Source organism: Balaenoptera musculus, chromosome 14 (genome assembly GCF_009873245.2).
Source record: "Balaenoptera musculus isolate JJ_BM4_2016_0621 chromosome 14, mBalMus1.pri.v3, whole genome shotgun sequence".
In the NCBI taxonomy this organism is placed as follows: domain Eukaryota; kingdom Metazoa; phylum Chordata; class Mammalia; order Artiodactyla; family Balaenopteridae; genus Balaenoptera; species Balaenoptera musculus.
Genome location: NC_045798.1, coordinates 83255903 through 83274048, shown reverse-complemented (window position 1 = coordinate 83274048; position 18146 = coordinate 83255903). Strand labels below are relative to the sequence as shown.

At 42.8% G+C, this 18146-nt stretch overlaps 1 long non-coding RNA gene across 1 annotated transcript in view; it reads right to left on the bottom strand.

Annotated features, from left to right (window-relative positions):
• Positions 1-17448: 17448 nt before the first annotated feature.
• LOC118880321 overlaps positions 17449-18146 on the bottom strand; it is a 71294-nt gene continuing 70596 nt past the window's right edge. Inside the window, exon 3 of the long non-coding RNA XR_005016254.1 lies at positions 17449-17519. This is a non-coding gene — a long non-coding RNA (uncharacterized LOC118880321). The remainder of the gene's footprint in view (positions 17520-18146) is intronic.

The following is an 18146-nucleotide window of genomic DNA, read 5'->3' as shown; positions in this document are numbered from 1 at the left end:
ATTACATATGCATATGTGTCTCAAAAGTAATAAACACAATACTTCCAAAACATTAACAGTGAACATTTTTTGTGTGGAATTAACGGGTGATTTTTGTCTTCTTTGTTATACTTACCTGTATTTTCCAAGTACTCTATAAAAAGCATATATTCAGTTTATAATCAGAAAAATAAAAAGAGTTCTTAAGAAAGATACGAACCCCACTAAAAGTAGTATCAGGAAACAGTATCAGTATCAGGAAACAGCTTCCTCTAAAATACGTTCTGGCATCTCCTAACACTCGACATCAGTAACGAGTCCTACACGCTGGTATAACGTCAGTTCCTAAAAATATTTTAAGAACCAGTTTGCCAGTAACGCCTCTTGCCCCACTACGAAATAAAATCTGTGCAGGTGAGGTCTGCCATCCACCCGTCCCCATCAGCCCTCCTCTTCCATCTCAAGGTGGCACTCTTGCCACTGAATCCAGCCCCATCTCCCCTGCTCTGCTTCATCCCACTGGGCCCTTCCACACAGATCCTTCTGGATTTTACGATAAAAGCAGAGCGTAGCTTTGTCTGATAGCCCCTGGCAGCCCTTTCAGACAGAGCTGGGGCAGGAAGGAGAACCTGGGGCGGTTGGCGGCCGGTGGTTAACAACAGGACAACGGCCATCGAGGGAAGGAATCCGGAGACCGCGGACTGGCTGGGGGGCCGGCAGCAGGGAAGGGAAGAGGCCCCGCTGCGCTCGCCTCTGCAGACCTCTGCACCGCCCCCCCCGGGGCGGCTCACCCCGCGCCGCCCGCAGCTCCGCCTCCCTCCCCCCCCCCCAGTCGCACCACCCTGTTTCTGAGCTGCCAGATCCGAAGACACGACTTTCCCCCTGAGCACCCCCGGAGGCCGAACTGAGTGCGAAGAGTGTGCGAATCTCTGTCGTGAGGGTTCAGGACATGCCACCCCAAAAGATGCCCCTCGGGTATATTGATCATTTTGAACCGAAGTCACTTGAAAAACCGCCAGTGCTGGGCGAGGCTTTCTCTGAAGTCCCCTCCTCTGCCTAAAAACAGATCCCCAAGAGGAACTCGGTTGTCCAAAATTCCCTCCCGGCAAGAACGAGCCCCATTCATCCTGCCTAAAAATCATGTATTCTCCCCTAAGTTACTAAACGGCCCCCCTTCCTTCCCATAATAGACGGTATATATATGCTCTCAAATCACAATGTTTTGGATATTCACTTTTTTTTCCCCCTGTGCTTTCCCCACGTATTTAATATTAAAAATGAATAAATTTCGGTACCGTTTCTCATGTTAATCTGCCCGCTGTTAGTTTATTCCAAAGACCCAGTTATCAAAGCTAGGAGGACAGAGGCAAAGTGTTTCTTCCCCTACCTGATGAGTCACATCAGAAAATAATAAAGAGGCGACGCCCTGCCTCAGGCCAAGTCACAAAGTTCATGGTTGCTGCTAGCAACTCAACTTCGTTAGGGAGAACAAATTACCAACGGAGCAGAATGTCAAAGATCCAGGTTGTGTGTCAAGCAACAATTTTAAGGCCTTGGGAGGACCCTATTCCTTTGGCTGATCTTATTTTAGTTTATGGTGTGATTAGAAGGTAAACTTGGCCTTGGCTAGCATGAGGCTTGGCCAGATCCGGATGCGGCAGACTCCCCTACACCTTCAGCCCAGGGAGCCTTTGTTTTCCTTCTGTCTTGACGTGCTGCCAGCAAAAGAATTAACACCAGTCCCCAAACTGAGTGCAAACATAAAAAGACTGGGCTGTTTTCGAAGGGAAGCAGTCACTTCTACAAAAACTGAATGCACATAAATTGCTCATTCCTAGGAAAGGGAAGCACCGGAAAGCAAAGTGCAATTTTTACAGCAGCCTTGTAGTTGAAATAAAACCTTACCGGCCTGTAACATTTTTTTTTTTACCATTTCAGTTTCTTCACAGACTCACAGTACTGTAAAAAACATCCCAGGTAAGATCAGCATTAGTACTAATCCACAGTGATTTATTACTGCCTGGAGCACAGAGACGGATAAGCAAACAATGCACCTGGTTTATTGTTTCACAAGGTCTATGGTCCAAATATAAGCAGCAACATATATCCCCAGCAGTGATGGGCATTCCAACACTATGAATATTTTGTAAAAAGAAATAAATAGAGTTTATGGTTAAAAGTGGAAAAGCATCACCATAGTGTTATGGAGAGGATGCTGAACCAGGATCTATAAAAACCTTGATATCAGACCCTGAACTTTCACTTAACTGCCTGTATGCCCTGAATCAGGTCATTTAAGCTTTTGAATCCACATTTCCTCACTTGTAAAATGGTATAAACTCTCGCCCTCCAAAACATACGGTGCTGTCATAACGATTAAGTGATATAATGTAATACAAACAGGGTGTTACTAAAAAGTGCCGCACGGATGTATTACATTTTATTTTTAATGTATTTTTCATAAAGTTTTCCCAAAGAACGAAAAGAAGAAAACTCTTGCAACTCTTACTTGCTGCATTTCTTCATTGCCTTGCTAGTGCTAATAGATCTGGTGAGTTATTAATGTGGATGAAGATTTAACATGGAATTTTCATATTAAAATATTAAACTTTTGTATATGATGGCATTTTCAAGAAAAGAACTTGGCAGTGTTTGTATGCTGATAATAGACATTCTGAGCTGTGTTTAGTCATTAAAATAAAATTTCCCAAGACAACAAGCCGAGAATTCTTTATTCATTTGTAAGTTCTTAGTAACATTTGGCAACTATCTGAAGATTCATGAGGATAAAGTTCAAGTGTTAATATGTTCAGAATCTCCTAATTTGTTAACTAGGAATACCACACTGAAAGCAAGCTGCCCTAATCCTCCAATTTATTAAATGGATAGCTCACCCTACCATAGCAAGGAGCTGTCATTTTCAATTAAGAGTGGGTTGAAAAATATTGTAATTAATCTGCCTCATTCGGTCACATTTTTGACTTTTCCGAGAACAAACAAAAATGATTATCTCTGGCTTTTTCCTTCCTGAGAAATTTTACACTTTACACATGATTTGTCACCTAAGTCAATAGTACGAGGCCTATGTATGGTCAAAATTATGAACTCCCGCATTTCTTTTTCGTGTTCTCAATTTTTTCAATTGTTCCCCCCCCCCCTCCTTTCTCATATCTAGCCGGTACCCACTGCTGGCATTCTGATATTTTCCAGTTGTCCTGGCCTCCTAAATTCATTCACACAGACCCTCTTAAACTGCTGTTAGACATCACTGGCGCTGTATTGTAAAAGAAGGGGCAAGGTGAGGGTCCTGATTTGCATAAGGGGTGATGACAGGACCAGGAGCAGGAGAGGGCTGTCAATGTATTCGTCAGGGTTCTCCAGAGAAAGAGACCCAACAGATCTGTACAGATATATGCAAGAGGAGAGTTATCACGATAAGTGGCTCATGCGGTTACAGAGGCCAAGAGGTCCCACGACCTGCTGTCTGTAAGCTGGAGACCCAGGAAAGCCCACGATGTAACTCAGTCTGACTCCAAGGACCTGAGAACCAGGAGCACTGACGTCCAAGGGCAGAAGGAGGTGGACGTCCCAGCTCAAGCAGAGAGTGTGAATTCACCCTTCCTCGCCTTTGTGTTCTGTTCAGGCCCTTAACAACTGGACGGTGCCCATCTGCATTGCTCAGTCTACTGATTCAAATGCTAATCTCTCCCAGAGACACCCTCACAGACACCCCTAGAAATAACGTTTTGCCAGCTATCTTTCTGGGCATCCCTTAGTCCAGCCAAGTGGACACAAAAAAGTACCCCTTGCAGTTGGGTGCAGGCAGAGTTACAAAGCTCAGATGGCAATGACACCACGTAGCCACACTTTTGAGGTCACTCTAAATGGCCACTAACTAACCCAGTGATGGTAAATAAAGCCCTCCAGGTCTTAGTTCATCTGAGTTTAATCATCTAAAACAACATCTGATACTGGGGGAAAAAATCGACTACTGGATCCAATTATGTGATTTATTATTTTACAAAGAACTAAAAGCAAGATTAAAGCAAAATTTCAACGTTTGTGAGTTCTTCCATTTTGAGAAAATTCACACTTGAGCTATTAAATTTGTGTCAAATACTTTCCCAATGTTTTGTTTGATTTTTAATTCATTTGGTATATTACTCATATTTTTATAATTCAAATTATACTTGAATTTATGAAAAACGAATTCAGGGAAAAGAATTGGCTAAATTCTTAATATTCTTCCAGATTTTCTTCCAAAAGGAATAGCCCCATCCTTGACACTTTATCCTAAAGCATTCCGAACTTTTTGAAAGAGGATGGATTCATTTCCCACCCATGTTGTAAATAATATGTTATGATGAAGGTTCAGGGAAACAGTTGGGGGAGGGTGTTTACCATTTTCCATTCCAAAATGAAACAGCCCTAATCCTGTATGAAAATCTGAGCAATTAGAATATGAAGCTGGCAAAGTTTTTTTTTTTTTAAAAAACATAAGTCTGATCTCTTTACAAAAGGTTAGATTCTGTAACGTTCAGCCTTGTTGCGTGGCCTAAAATATTCTCCAAAAACAATAGACATGTCTCTTTTCCTCAAAAGAATAAAATAGTCCATGGACTTCAAATTTGTATTTTTACACAGATAAACGGAATGAATCGGGAGCTATGGCTGTATCCCTCAGCCTGTCATTGCCTTACACACCCAGAGAAACTCAGGAGGGCGAGATGCCCTGGCACACTCCTGCCCACACCCCTCCCATGCACACATGCCTACTGAGACAAGAACCAGGTTGCTTTGTTTATTTTTTTAACCTCTTTATTGGAGTATAATTGCTTTTCAATGGTGTGTTAGTTTCTGCTGTATAACAAAGTGAATCAGCTATATGTATATATATATCCCCATATCTCCTCCCTCTTGCGTCTCCCTCCCACCATCCCTATCCCACCCCTCTAGGTGGTCACAAAGCACTGAGCTGATCTCCCTGTGCTATGCGGCTGCTTCCCACTAGCTATCTATTTTACATTTGGTAATGTATATATGTCCGTGCCACTCTCTCACTTCGTCCCAGCTTCCCCTTCCCCCTCCCCGTGTCCTCAAGTCCATTCTCTGCGTCTGCATCTTTATTCCTGTCCTGCCCCTAGGCTCTTCAGAACGTTTTTTTTTTTTTAGATTCCATATATATGTGTTAGCATACGGTATTTGTTTTTCTCTTTCTGACTGACTTCGCTCTGTATGACAGACTCTAGGTCCATCCACCTCACTACACATAACTCAATTTCGTTTCTTTTTATGGCTGAGTAATATTCCATTGTATATATGTGCTACATCTTCTTTATCCATTCCTCTGTCGATGGACACTTAGGTTGCTTCCATGTCCTGGCTACTGTAAATAGAGCTGCAGTGAACATTGTGGTGCATGACTCTTTTTGAATTATGAAGAACGGGGGTTTTCCAAGAAGAGAAATCAACACGAGCTCCGCTGGCCACTTCCCGGGCTTGAGATCGCCTTTGCCAGACAAGTCACACCACTGAAGACGTCTCAAATGCTTTGAACACAGAGCGCGCGCGAACCTGCACAGGAGGGGCTGCCGCCTGGGCCAGGATCCCGCCCCGATGCTCAAGGAGGCGAACCGGCAGCAGCTGGGGACAGTGCGCACGACCCCGGGAGACGCTGCGAGACGCCGGGAGACGCCGGGAGACGCCGGGAGCCAAGGCCTCCTCTCAGTCTGCGGACTGAAGGGCGGTTCGAGGTCCGTGCGGCCCCCTCCTGACCGCCGGGCCTCCCCGCGGCTCCGGGGCCGGGGCGCACCCACGCCCGGCTGGGGCGTCCGCCCAGCGGGGACAGGCCAGAGCCTGGCCCGGACGGCGCCGAGGCCGGAGCACCTGCGGCACCGCATCGTCGCCACGCGCAGCCCCGGGCCCTCCTCGGGTCCCGTCCCCCGTGGCGCGGGCTTCTGGCGCCGCTTCTTCCCCGCCTCCCCGGGCCTGGGGTGCAGGGGCATCCGCTGGGCCAGCCTGGAGTCCTCTGCACCGGTCTGGAAAGCTCCGCGGGCCTCGGGGGCCACTCTCGAGGACTCGGTGACTCCCGTGCAGCCCCTGCCGGCCCGGGCCCACTCCGCCCATCCCAGCACACGGCCTTGTAACTGACTCGGAGCCTGGCCGGTAGGGACCGGGCCTCCCCGCGTGGGGTGAGGCCTCCGGGGGTGTGTGCAGGACGTGACCAGGGACGGGCAGCCGGGGTCCGGCGGCCCAGCGCCGCTGCAGGGGTAGGCCTTCCGCCGAACAGCCCCAGTGGGTTCAAGGGCAAGCTAGGGGTCTTGGCAGATGGACCAGCATGACTGTGGGGTGCAGGGGCTGTTTGTCTCGGGGGTCAGTTGCCTTCGGGAGACAAAGTGTATCTGGGGCGGTAGCATCAATGCGCATCATCTTGGGTTGATTTCTGTGGCTTAAAAAGGGTTTTCTCATTTGTTTGGGTTTGTTTTGTTTTTTTTCTTTGCCAAGGACCAGCCTGTGGTGATCCCAGCAGCTCCGAGGGGCCTGCAGCCCACACCATGGCGAGAATATGATACCTTATGGCAACCACTCACTTTGGGTCAGATGGGGTCACCAACAGGGCCTGGTAATCCAACCTGGCTAATCACTGGGTGGAGGAGAACTAAGGCGGGAGAAAGGTACCTGGGTTTGGAGACGGGTAGGGTTAGCAAACTCCAGCCGCCTAACACCCCCACCCCAAGCCGTGGAGATGCCCGTGGCCTGGGGTGGGGCACAGCCCTTGCCCCTTCCCAGGTGCTGCTCCCCCACCTCAGCAACACACACACCTTGTGAGGGGCCCTCCTGCCCGGGAGCTTGTTCCCAGAGGGTACTGGGCCCAAAGTGAGCAGTCAGGTGCTTCCCACCAACCCCACCACCGGCCTGGCTGCAAGGACCGAACCGGGGGAGGGAAGCCACGCCCCGCCTCCTCTTACATCCCTCTGGATTTGTTACTCTTTTGCACTCTTAATACCAGCTGATAATAACTGTCTAGACTGGAAAAAAAAAAATCGAACGTTTGGAATTTTTTTTTTTAAACTGCCATCCTCTGGTTCATCTGTAGACTAGATCAGTCGTAAATACAAAATAATTTCTTGAAATAACACGGTAAAAAAAAAAATAACTGTGATCCCAGCTCATACCTTTGCTCACAGGCAAGGGCAGCCTTTAAACATAGGGTCAAACAGGACAGCAAATATGGTTCAAGTCCCAGAAGACAGATAAGGCCTCTGGCTTCTGGATAAGAAGTCTGGCTTTTCAAGAATAAAAAGGTAATTGGATTACTATTCTGTAATTTTCGTGTTGATTCAGTAAGATAAGATTTTCCAATATTGTGACAGGAGGGATCTGGTTGGACCTACAGAGTGTGTTCCAGGATGTGAGTGTTCCTGAAACACCAGGACACTTAGACCAAGAGCCTCTGGGAAATCGCCCTGCACTGGACACCTGCTCATATGGCCTGATCACAGAATTTGCTGATGGTTTCATTATGATCATTCAGAGGACTAAACATATTGTTCCTCTTTTGTAGCAAAAAAGCAGAAATACCAGGCCAGAGAATGAAAATCTATTTTTTTCCCTCCTTCCCTAGATTTCACTTACCAAGAGTATTTCTTTTCTTACAGGACAACTGGGTAAGAAGCCACCAGACTCCGTGTTCATTATGTCAAGTCTGCTCGTGCAAATGAACATTTTCTTTGAAGAATCATCAGGTCAAAATTTAGGGATCGTCTGGAACAGAATGTTACCCTACATTTGAGATTAGGGAATGAACAAATATGCTTGTCTTTCTATCTTTTCTCTTTGCTCAGTGCACAGCGAAAACATCAGACAGGCTTCTGTGGGTGACTGACTTGACAAGTAGCTTAGAAGTGCAGCCCAAATGCAAAAAAAAAAAAAAAAATCCCAGCCTCCGCAAAACCAGGCGCTTCTTTTTCATCTTTTCTTGACATTTTGCTCCCAAAATTAGCTTTTCGATGAGAAAATCGCAGTGAGTCATACCAAAGCTAGTTAAAGGTGAGGCAAATGCCTGAGACTGAAATTCAGTTGATTCCACTTTGCTGTGCTGATGGTGCTTGGTAATTGGACATTGGAATTAGAACCACTGTGACCTTTCACAATGAGAAGGAAAAAAGCTCCATTCAATTTGCTGGAATTTTGTCTATATTTAAAGCACTTTTTTTGAATGAAGTAATTTACTCTTCTTCTTAAATTAGTAATAGGAAGCAGCCTGTTTTTCATGTTGCTCTGTGCATTTATTCAATCATTCTAGTTCTTAGACCAATAAAAGCCAATCTGTTTCTTGCTTTCTTGTCACCTCTCCCTCCATGACCAACTTCCCACCTCTGCCCCTCCCATGCCCACTGTTTCTGGAAGTTACTAGCATGACTTACCTTCCCTCCCATTGCTGTTTCCACCCAACTCTTTTTTTTATTTTTTTATTTTTTGGCCAAGCCAAGCAGCTTGTGGGATCTTAGTTCCCCAACTAGGGATCCAACCCATGTCCCCTGCAGTGGAAGCACAGAGTCTTAACCACTGGACTGCCAGGGAAGTCCCTCCACCCAACTCTTCGAGCTGCTCCTCTCCAGATGCAGTCTTCCTTCTATTTCTTCCTCTAGTGCCATGTCTTCAGTGGCATACGAGCATATATTGCTTAGGGTTATTGTTTGAAAGTGGGGTGAGGAAGGAGACATGCAGTTCCTGGTCCCGGTTATGTACCCAAAGCAAGAACAGATTCCTACTTCTTTCTCCATAGCACTTCGCTGCTCTCGTATAGCTTGTCCTTTCTATTTATTTATTTCATCATTTAACAAATATTTATTGGCTGCTGCTATACATTCAGCCATATTCAAGAAAGAGAAGAAAGAGAACGGCCAGTGGATTATCAACATGGGAGTAGCAGCCTCCCATCATTCACAAAGGCATACGGACAAAAAAGAGACACTGTCCCTGTGACTGTTTCTCTTCTAAGTAGTTAAAAAAACCTAAGTTCTTTTCATCAGGCCCCGGGATTTCATGTATTTCATATTTTTAAACACTTCTTAGAAAGCGCTTTTAAATATTGGATTTAAGTTTTTTTAAAAAATCAAAGCTGTCTAGCACAAATCACACTGTGGATTCTTCCCTCATATATGAAATTGGATTATTAAAAATCAACAAAATTGAGGGACAATAAGGGAAGGCGAGTTCATAAAAATAGTTAAGATATATTAACCAGTAGGATAAGATTAATTTGCTTTCCATGGAGAGTAGTGGGGTGCAAGAGACTGATTATAATGTAAATGGGCTTTTTTTTAGCATCACCTGATTCCCTCCTTTCTCCCAGCAGCTGCTTGTGGAGTCACTGCCCTACTCCTCCATGCCTGGTCCTCACAGGATGTGAGGTCCATAAAGAATAAAGCCCTGACATGGGGGGGTGGGGAAGGGAGAGAGCTGTGGGTATAGTTTCAGTTGTATAAAAGATGAAAAAGTCCTAGCCATCTGTTGCACAAAAATGTGAATACACTTAAAAATGGTTTAGATGGTAATTTTATATTATGTGAATTTTACCACAACTTAAATAAATAAATAAGCAAGCAAGCAAAGCTTATACTAATTAGAAGACCCAAAGATTCATAAAGTTCTAGAAATTTCTTTCAAAGATTTTTCTTCATAAAAGAATACAGTCATCACAGACTATAAATCAGGGATGCAAAATCTTATAGTTCATAAGTCAGAAGGTCACATAGTATATTAAATGTTTTATTAAAGACAGAGGTTACGGTAGGTGTTATAGCTAATTATACTAAAACATAGGGCAAATCCAAAGCACTTCTTAGAGTAACTAGAGCTAGATAATACAAGTTGAAGTATCTTTAAAATCTTAAAAACTTATCACTTAAAAAACTATGGCCCAGATGAGAAAGAAAATGACGATAGAAGTTTAAGGAACCTGATACCTAATGCTTCTAGAAGAAATTCTATTGTTTTTCAGAATATACATTCAAAACACATGTAAACCCAACATGATCTTTAAATACACATAAGCATGCTTGCTCACACACACACACACACACACACACAGAGATAAGTCCTGGGCCTCTAAATTAATTGCCCTAGATCTGATTATTTCTACAGCTAAGCAGTCACTGAGTAAAATACGTACTATAGTCTAGGCAAAACTATATTTTAAATGATCTCTGAATGACCACCTAATCTATTTTATTCAAATAAGGTAAAAGCTTGACAGACAGATGGAAAAGTGGTCATAGTGATAGGAAAGTAAGATGATGACCCAAAGGAAGAAGTTGTCAGGCAGCATTTTTAATGTCAGTGTCATGAGAACACCAAAATACCAAGAGTTAGAGCAAAGCTCAAAACCGGATGTTCCTCTCATGTAAAATGGGTTAATTCTGATTTTTATTGCTCTGACTTAAAACATGGAGGGTTTTTTTTAAAAAAAGAGATGTAAAGCCTAGGGTAGCCGTCATTTGCTGAGTCTATACCTCTCATATATGAATTTCTCATTCAAACAACTTAATTTCCAAATAATTTCACACAGAATTTAAGTGGAGTATGAGCTTATAAGGTATTGTACAAGATGTACATTTTAGTAGTTAGTGAAAAAGTCTGAGTTCAAATAAAGATAAAAGGAATACTATACCTTGAGATAACAATAACAACAATTAAAAATACTTCAGTCTTGAAAAAGTGTATTTTAGAATTAAATTACTCAAATGTTTAAAGACAAGTCGGGTGCAAGGGTTTGGTGCAGACTGTTGCCACTGACTTAGTGGTCACTGTTAATAACGTGTGTTCGAACCCTACGTGAACCTGAGGCCCAGTGCACTCCAAGCCACAGACTTCATCCCTAAATTTAATAACGAAGACCAGTTCCCCCGCCTTACACAGGCAGAACCAACAGATACAGCAGGAGAGAGGAGTAATTAAATCAACAACTTGAAAACCGAAGTAAAATATTGTTTATAAGTCAAATTTAGCCTCATCTTGTCCTTGAGATTTTTAAACTATTTAGAATGATGAAATGCATAGAAACGCCACCAGGGGGAGCTGTTGGTAAACCAACAAGAGCCCTTTCGTGGCCACGCAGGTAACACAAGGAAACAATCTTCCCATTTCCACCCTACTGGGATATCAGCATGAACTTGGACAATTCACAAAGGAGGGGAGAGATTTTAAAATAGGATGTGTTCAAGAACATGTATCCAGAAATAGAGCACCACGCATAAAAACAGGCAAACCGAAGGGAATACCAGGCCTTTACTTCCCTTATCTTATTTTCTCATCACAGATTTAGTCATTTAAAAACAGGCAGTCTTTGCGTCTTTTCAACAGAGCCTTACACTTGAGATATATTTACTCTTCCTTCTCTTTGGGGAACAATCCACTTTAAAAACAGCTGGAAAGCTGAGTATCCTGGGGGAGGTAGTCTTTCATGGGGACCCCTGGCCCACACCAGCCAGGCTCCAATTACCCTGCACATCATTTCAGTTCAAAGTGCTGTCTTTTACCATTACATTCTCAAGGGCTAAGTGAAAAACAAAAGCAAACAAACAAAAACCGAAGGTTTAAACGGCAAATCGAGTTCTGAAAGTCTGAGTCAGGCTTTGTTGTGCTCAGAATTAATTCCACTATTCCTAACTTGCCCTGAAGTGAAGTCACCAAAGAAAGAATCGCTGAAACTTGAGGACTAAAAGTTATAAGGCTCATTATGATTTAGCTTTAAAGCTTTCCCAGGAGTGACAATACAAAAGCGAAGCTTCTCTCACAGTGCTAAGGTTTTGTCTTTTTTTAAAAATAAATTTATTTATTTATTTTTGGCTGTGTTGTGTCTTTGTTGCTGCGTGCGGGCTTTCTCTAGCTGTGGTGAGCGAGGTCTGCTCTTCGTTGCGGTGCGCGGGCTTCTCATTGCGATGGCTTCTCTTGTTGTGGAGCACGGGCTCTAGGCACGCGGGCTCAGTAGTTGTGGCTCGTGGGCTTAGTTGCTCCGCGGCATGTGGGATCTTCCCGGACCAGGGCTGGAACCCGTGTCCCCTGCATTGGCAGGCGGATTCTTAACCACTGCACCACCAGGGAAGTCCCAAGGTTTTGTCTTTTTAATAAAAGCATTTATTTGATTGATAAGACCTGTGATACCTTGATTCGATTATTTTTCAAGAATTATTTTCAAAATGAGCCACAAAAAATTGTTTTCTTCAGTCTTGTTAGCCTTAACCTACTATCCCCAAATCAACTGCAATTTACCTATTTTAGCTGCTTCATTTTCTTCCCCCTACTGCTGTGAACTTCAGTGGACTGAGTATGAATCAAATAATAATAAAGTAAAATGGGTGACAAGGCTGAGCATGTAGTAGAAGCTCAATAATTATGGGTTCCTGCCCCAGAACTTCCAGCACGCTTCCTTGTTTGTGTGTAGGGACACCACTCATGTGCTTACACCCAAGAATGGCTTTGTCCATAGACGTCAGTTACCTTTCTGTGGCTGTGATGTAGAATTCCAAGGACAGCTCTTGCATCCATTCTGATGCCAGCCATTCCCTCCTGAGCACTTTCTTACATACTGCTCTGTGAGAGGCACTGAGGGGCAGCAGATGGTGTAGAAAGCATGGTCCTGAAGCACCAATAGTTGAAATGAAACCAAGCCTTGTGAAACATACAGCTGCAAGTCTGGAGAGCGTGTCATCAAATACGACAGCGATGGACACAAGGCGGCATGGCATGGAAAGAATGTGTGTTGTGTAGTTAGACAAACCCTGCAGTGGGCTGAATCGTGTTCTCCAAAAAGAGATGCTCATGTCCCAAAATCCGGTTACCTGGGAGCATGCCCTTATTTGGAACTTGGGTCTTTGTACTTGTAATGAAGTTAAGGGCCTTGAGAGGAGGTCGCCCTAAATCCAGTGACTGGTGCCCTTACAAGAGAAAGGACAGGGAGCAATGACAGAGAAGAGAAGGTCGTGTGGACATGAAGGTGGACATCAGAGTGATGTGACTACAAGCCGAGGAATGCAAGGCTTGCTGGCAACTATTGGTACGTGAAGCTGGGAGACACAGAGGCATGGAGCAGACTCTCCTGCAGTCTCCAGGAGCCTTTCAACACCTTGACTTCAGACTTGTCGCCTCCAACACTCTGAGACAATAAACCTGTTGTTTAAGCCACCCAGGTTGTCATGATTTGTTACAGCAGCCCAAGGAAACTGATACAACTGACATGGGTTCACATCCGTTCCGCCCCAGTTTCCGTGGCCCTCTCTAAACGAACGTTCATAATACTCATCTCACAGAGAGATCTAAACCCAATTTAGACTTGGTGTTATGCACACTCCACCTCTTACAACCTCTGCAACCTTGGGAATGAGACTTAACACCTTGTTTCTCAGTTTCCTCACCCATACAATGGGGATGAAGATAGCAACCACCCTGCAGGGCTAGTTTGAGGATTACAGGAGATTTTGCACAGAAAGCACAGGTGCAGAGAGCAACACCTGCACAAAGAGGCCCTCCAAAAATGTAAGACCTGTCGTTACGGTGGTTGCCATGGGAACTGACTGAACAGGAAGATGACTAAGGTTTGAGACAACAGGAAACTCTAACCAGGAAGAAAACATGCAGGGGACCTAGAAGCAATGGTCCCATTTGGACGGGTCACAGAGCAAGAAGGGGATGCTAGGTTAGATCCAAGGTGTGGGCAGCTCCGGAATATAAGCAAAGAAAGAACGGAACTGAAGGAGCGTCTGCACAGGGGTCCCTGAGAGCCCAGGGGCTGACTTGAGAAGAAGATTGGACAGCTTCTTCCTGACGCTGAAGTTAAAATTCACTAGAAATCCTAGGGACAGTTTAGAAGTGATACACTGTGAAATAAGTGTATGGAAATCTTTGAGTGAGGAAATAACCCCTAAAAAAGGATGATGAAGAAGGATTAGTCCAGTGGGCTAGACTAGAACAGTGTTCTGCGAACCTCATGTAGCGAAGGGCTGGTTTATTTCCAGCCTAAGAAGGGTTACTATAAAAGACAATAAAATACAACAAAAATAGGTGTCGAGAACATGGAATAAAGAAAGGCAATGACTACCCTCAAAACCCAATTTTTTTGTTATCAGATTCAAACATACACAAAATTACTCTGTCAAATGATCATGAACATTTTGAAATTCTTACTCTCAGTTGCAGCCTGACGTTATCGCAGACCCAGAAGGAACAGCTGATTCTCAGACAACACGTGGAGTAGTTCTTCTGAGGAGTGGCGTATGAGCGAAGAATGGGCAGCGGAAGAGGAGAAACAGAGGACAGACCAGTGGGTGCCAGAGGCAGGGGGTGGGGATGGATGAAATGAGTGAAGGGGACTTCCAGCTGTAAATAAATGTCCTAGGGACGTACTGTACAGCATGGTGACTAGAGTTAATGATACTGTAATGCCTATGTGACAGTCACTAAGAGACTAAATCTTAGTTCTCATCACAAGAAAAAAAATTCTGTAACTACGGATGGTGACGGCTGTTAACTAGACATTGTGATGATCATTTCACAGTGTGTACAAATAGTGAATCATGATGTTGTCCACCTGAAATTAATATAACGTTGTATGTTGATTATGCCTCAATTTTTTTAAAAAAAGGGAGTTAAAATCAAGAGAAGGCGCTCAGGGGGCTACTGTCATCTTCAAGGAAGCTGAAGACAAAGGTGGTGAAAATGCAAGTGAGGAAGAGACTCAGACACAAGGTATTTTGAAAAGTAAATTGATGGGGCGTAAGAATAATGAACTTTAGCTAACTGAAGAAGAGCTGACTCCAAGGTTTCCATGAGATAAATTAAGACTGACCCATTTATTGAATGGAAGGAATAGGAGAAAAGTGCAGTAAATGGGGGAAATAACCACATACTTAGAGCGACCAGACTCCAAATACCATACCTCCTGCACTTTGAGGCTCTACAGCCCTGCACCTGCCCCACAAGTGACAGAAGAGGGTCTCTTCTTCACTGTTGCCTTGGTGAGCGAGAATTATAGATTGACCATACCATCACGGTTAAGTTAAAATAAACTTTGTGGTTTGAAAATAAAAATTTCCATGATAGAGAAATTATTAGAAGGAAAACTTGGTAAAGAAAGGTAAACTTGGTTTAAAAAAGAAGAAGAAAGACAAAAGAAAAAAAGAAAAGAAAAGAAAAGAAAAACTGTTTAATAAGACTCCCTGGCCACAGGAGGTCAGTGTTGCTTCGAAGCAAAATTACCCTAAGTCCCTTTGGGGGTTTAAAGGTCTTACAAGAAATGACTACATTTTCTTCTAAAAGAATGTTAATTTCAATATCTCTGATTTTTAGACTTACTGACTGACAGATGGTTACAGCATGTTAAAAAAAAGTCAACTTGTTAAAAATATATGTTTCATGCAAAAATTAGCTTGGATCCTCCTCATTCAAAAGCAGTAAGAGAAATTAAGGGAGGGGAGAAATATATGTATAAAAAATACATGCATCCCCTCAAATATGTATCTATAGGTATATAGATATATATTCAATCTCACCCAGAGCTCAGTGCCAAGGAAAAGGAAAAAACCATGTCTTTAATTACTCTGTAACCGAAGAGGTCAGGCACACACTCATAACATCTCTTGGTAAAAATACAAAAATAAAAAAATAAATGCTCTACTGCAGACAATAAACGCAGAAATTAGTATTGGCAGAAACATTTGCAATGTCTTCATTCTAAGATTAGGAGAGTTGAACAAAGTAATGTAAGAGTGAAGAAGAATAGAGATCACCTCGAACAGAGGGACAAAAAATTACAATGAACTTGTCGGGGAAATCCCACTGGGATGATTGGGCCCAGTTTTGGGATACGTCGCGTAATTTTGATTCATCCATATTGCCCAAGTTCCACGCTTATCTGAAACATTTGGGTATTCATTCATGCACTGCTCTGGACAAAAACAGAGAGATCCCAGCCCTCATGGAGCTGTGTTAAATGAGCAAACAAATGTGTGAAAATACAATTACACATAGTGATAAAGGCTCAGAAAGAAAAGAGCAGAGCGACCAGACAAGACCTCTAGGAGGAAGTGACATTTAAGCGGACACCCGAAGACCATTCAGGCCAAGAGTTGTGAGTCAGCATTTTGGGTCACAGACGCCAAAGCCAGCGTGGATAGTCCACAGTGAGTGAGAAGGAGAGAAACTCCTGGGTCTGAAGAAGTTCAGATGTATCCCAAGTGCAATGGGAAACCAGTGAATGAGAAGAATCATGATCCCATTTGCATTTACAGGGAAAAAAATCATTTGGCTGCTGTATAAATGGATGGGGTGGGGATTCAGCGAGAGCAGAAGCAGGGAGACTCAGATGTGGTTAGGAATTTGGGTGGTAGTCCGGGAAGACCATGTCTGAGAAGATGGAGAGAAGGAAACAGGTTCTAGACATTTGGAGGGAGAATCAGCAGGTCTTATCGGGGATCAGATCGGGGGGGCAGGGGGCAGTATTTCTCTTAACTGTATGTTTATGCCTCTACAGCTGCAACTTAATTTTATTAAATTAATACTAACAAAGAAAGTATTCATACAAAGAAATACTAACCTTTCCTCTTAAAAGTAGAATTATTAAATTTTCACTGATTATACAAAGAAGTAGCAAATAATCATATATCGTTGATTGTTTTGATTTATGTACATAAAATAATACCAGTTGAATGCCATGACTTTTTAATGCCAATGCAAGCAAAACTATATTCAGCCAAATGCTTTTAAAATTTAATAAAGATGAAAAGATGATTATTCCCTTGCAATTCTGATTTGATATCCATTGTTCAAAGTCTCTGTTGATTTTTTTTTTCTCTTAGAAATATTCATGGGAAATGAATATGTTGAATCCAAAAATATTCATCCACAAATCTATAAATTATAGTCACATTTAATTTCTATTCTATGGGAACATTTTCAGTAACATGCAAGCACTGTGATAAGAGTTATCTATGTCAGCCAGACAACTAACAGGAAGAATGATGGGCCTGTGGATACATCTAAATCATCTTAAAAGAACAAGGACTAACGTACACTAAATGGGCAAAGCTTTATCCTAAATTAGTTCTGGACTTTCTAATGAAAACGGAGATTACCTAGGCAAGCTGGTTGCCATCTGGCAGAACTGGACCAGCCACCCTTGTGAGTAGAATCCTAAGGGAATAGATTTCAAAAGATGTTAGTTGCCAGGCGGAGACTGCAGGAGGCTACAGGTGTAGGGGTTTGGGAAATATTTTTAAATTACAGAGCATAATGCTAAAAAGGCAGTTAACTATAACGGCTATAATTCTCCTGTAAAAGAGTTTAGCACAAACAGACAGGTAGTTACTGGGTAATCTCTGCTAAACGCCAGAAGTATGTTCAGATCCGCACATTTAAGCTCGGGACACGCACTTACCTGGATCCTTTCCGGTAAGACTCTCCTGTGTCGCTACCTTATCCCGATCATTGTCTCTTTTCCAAGGAACAGCCCAAAGACTTTTCACACCTCTCTTTTGCGATTGCTGTAGGAACAAATCAGGATAATGGTTGTAAAGGGCTTTGAAAAGATAAAAACAGCAATACAATGCACGACAGGGTTATATAATCAGTTATGATTTCCTTTTATGATTCACCTGTTACATTTTATCGTAACTATAGGCTTTATCTAAGTAGAGTATAAGTATCATACATTTATAATTATACATTTTATATTACGTAACAGGATTACATTGTTTGTTAGTCTTCAACAAGGAAATGAATCCTAAAATCTCCTTAAAAAAATTTTTTTAACTATAGCTATGTTGGTTTCATCCCAAATCTTGAAATCTGATTTTCTCAGGATGGATTCGAGGCATATGTATTTTTACAGCTCTCTCGGTGATTCTGATGTGCACCCCAGCTTCAGAATCTCTGCATTGCTTTGACGAATATCAGGTTAGAGTACGATTGTGGCAATCAAATAAAATTTATTTTAATGTATATATTTAAATTGAGATTTTAAAAAATAACAATCCTTATAAGTTAGCAAGGTAAGAAATGCAAATAATCTGCCAATTAACCCACATGTGGATTATGTAGGTTCACGGTGGATTTCATTTGGGTTTTTTACAGCAGTAGTACATGAGCTATTTCTCTGCTCGTCCTGCGCT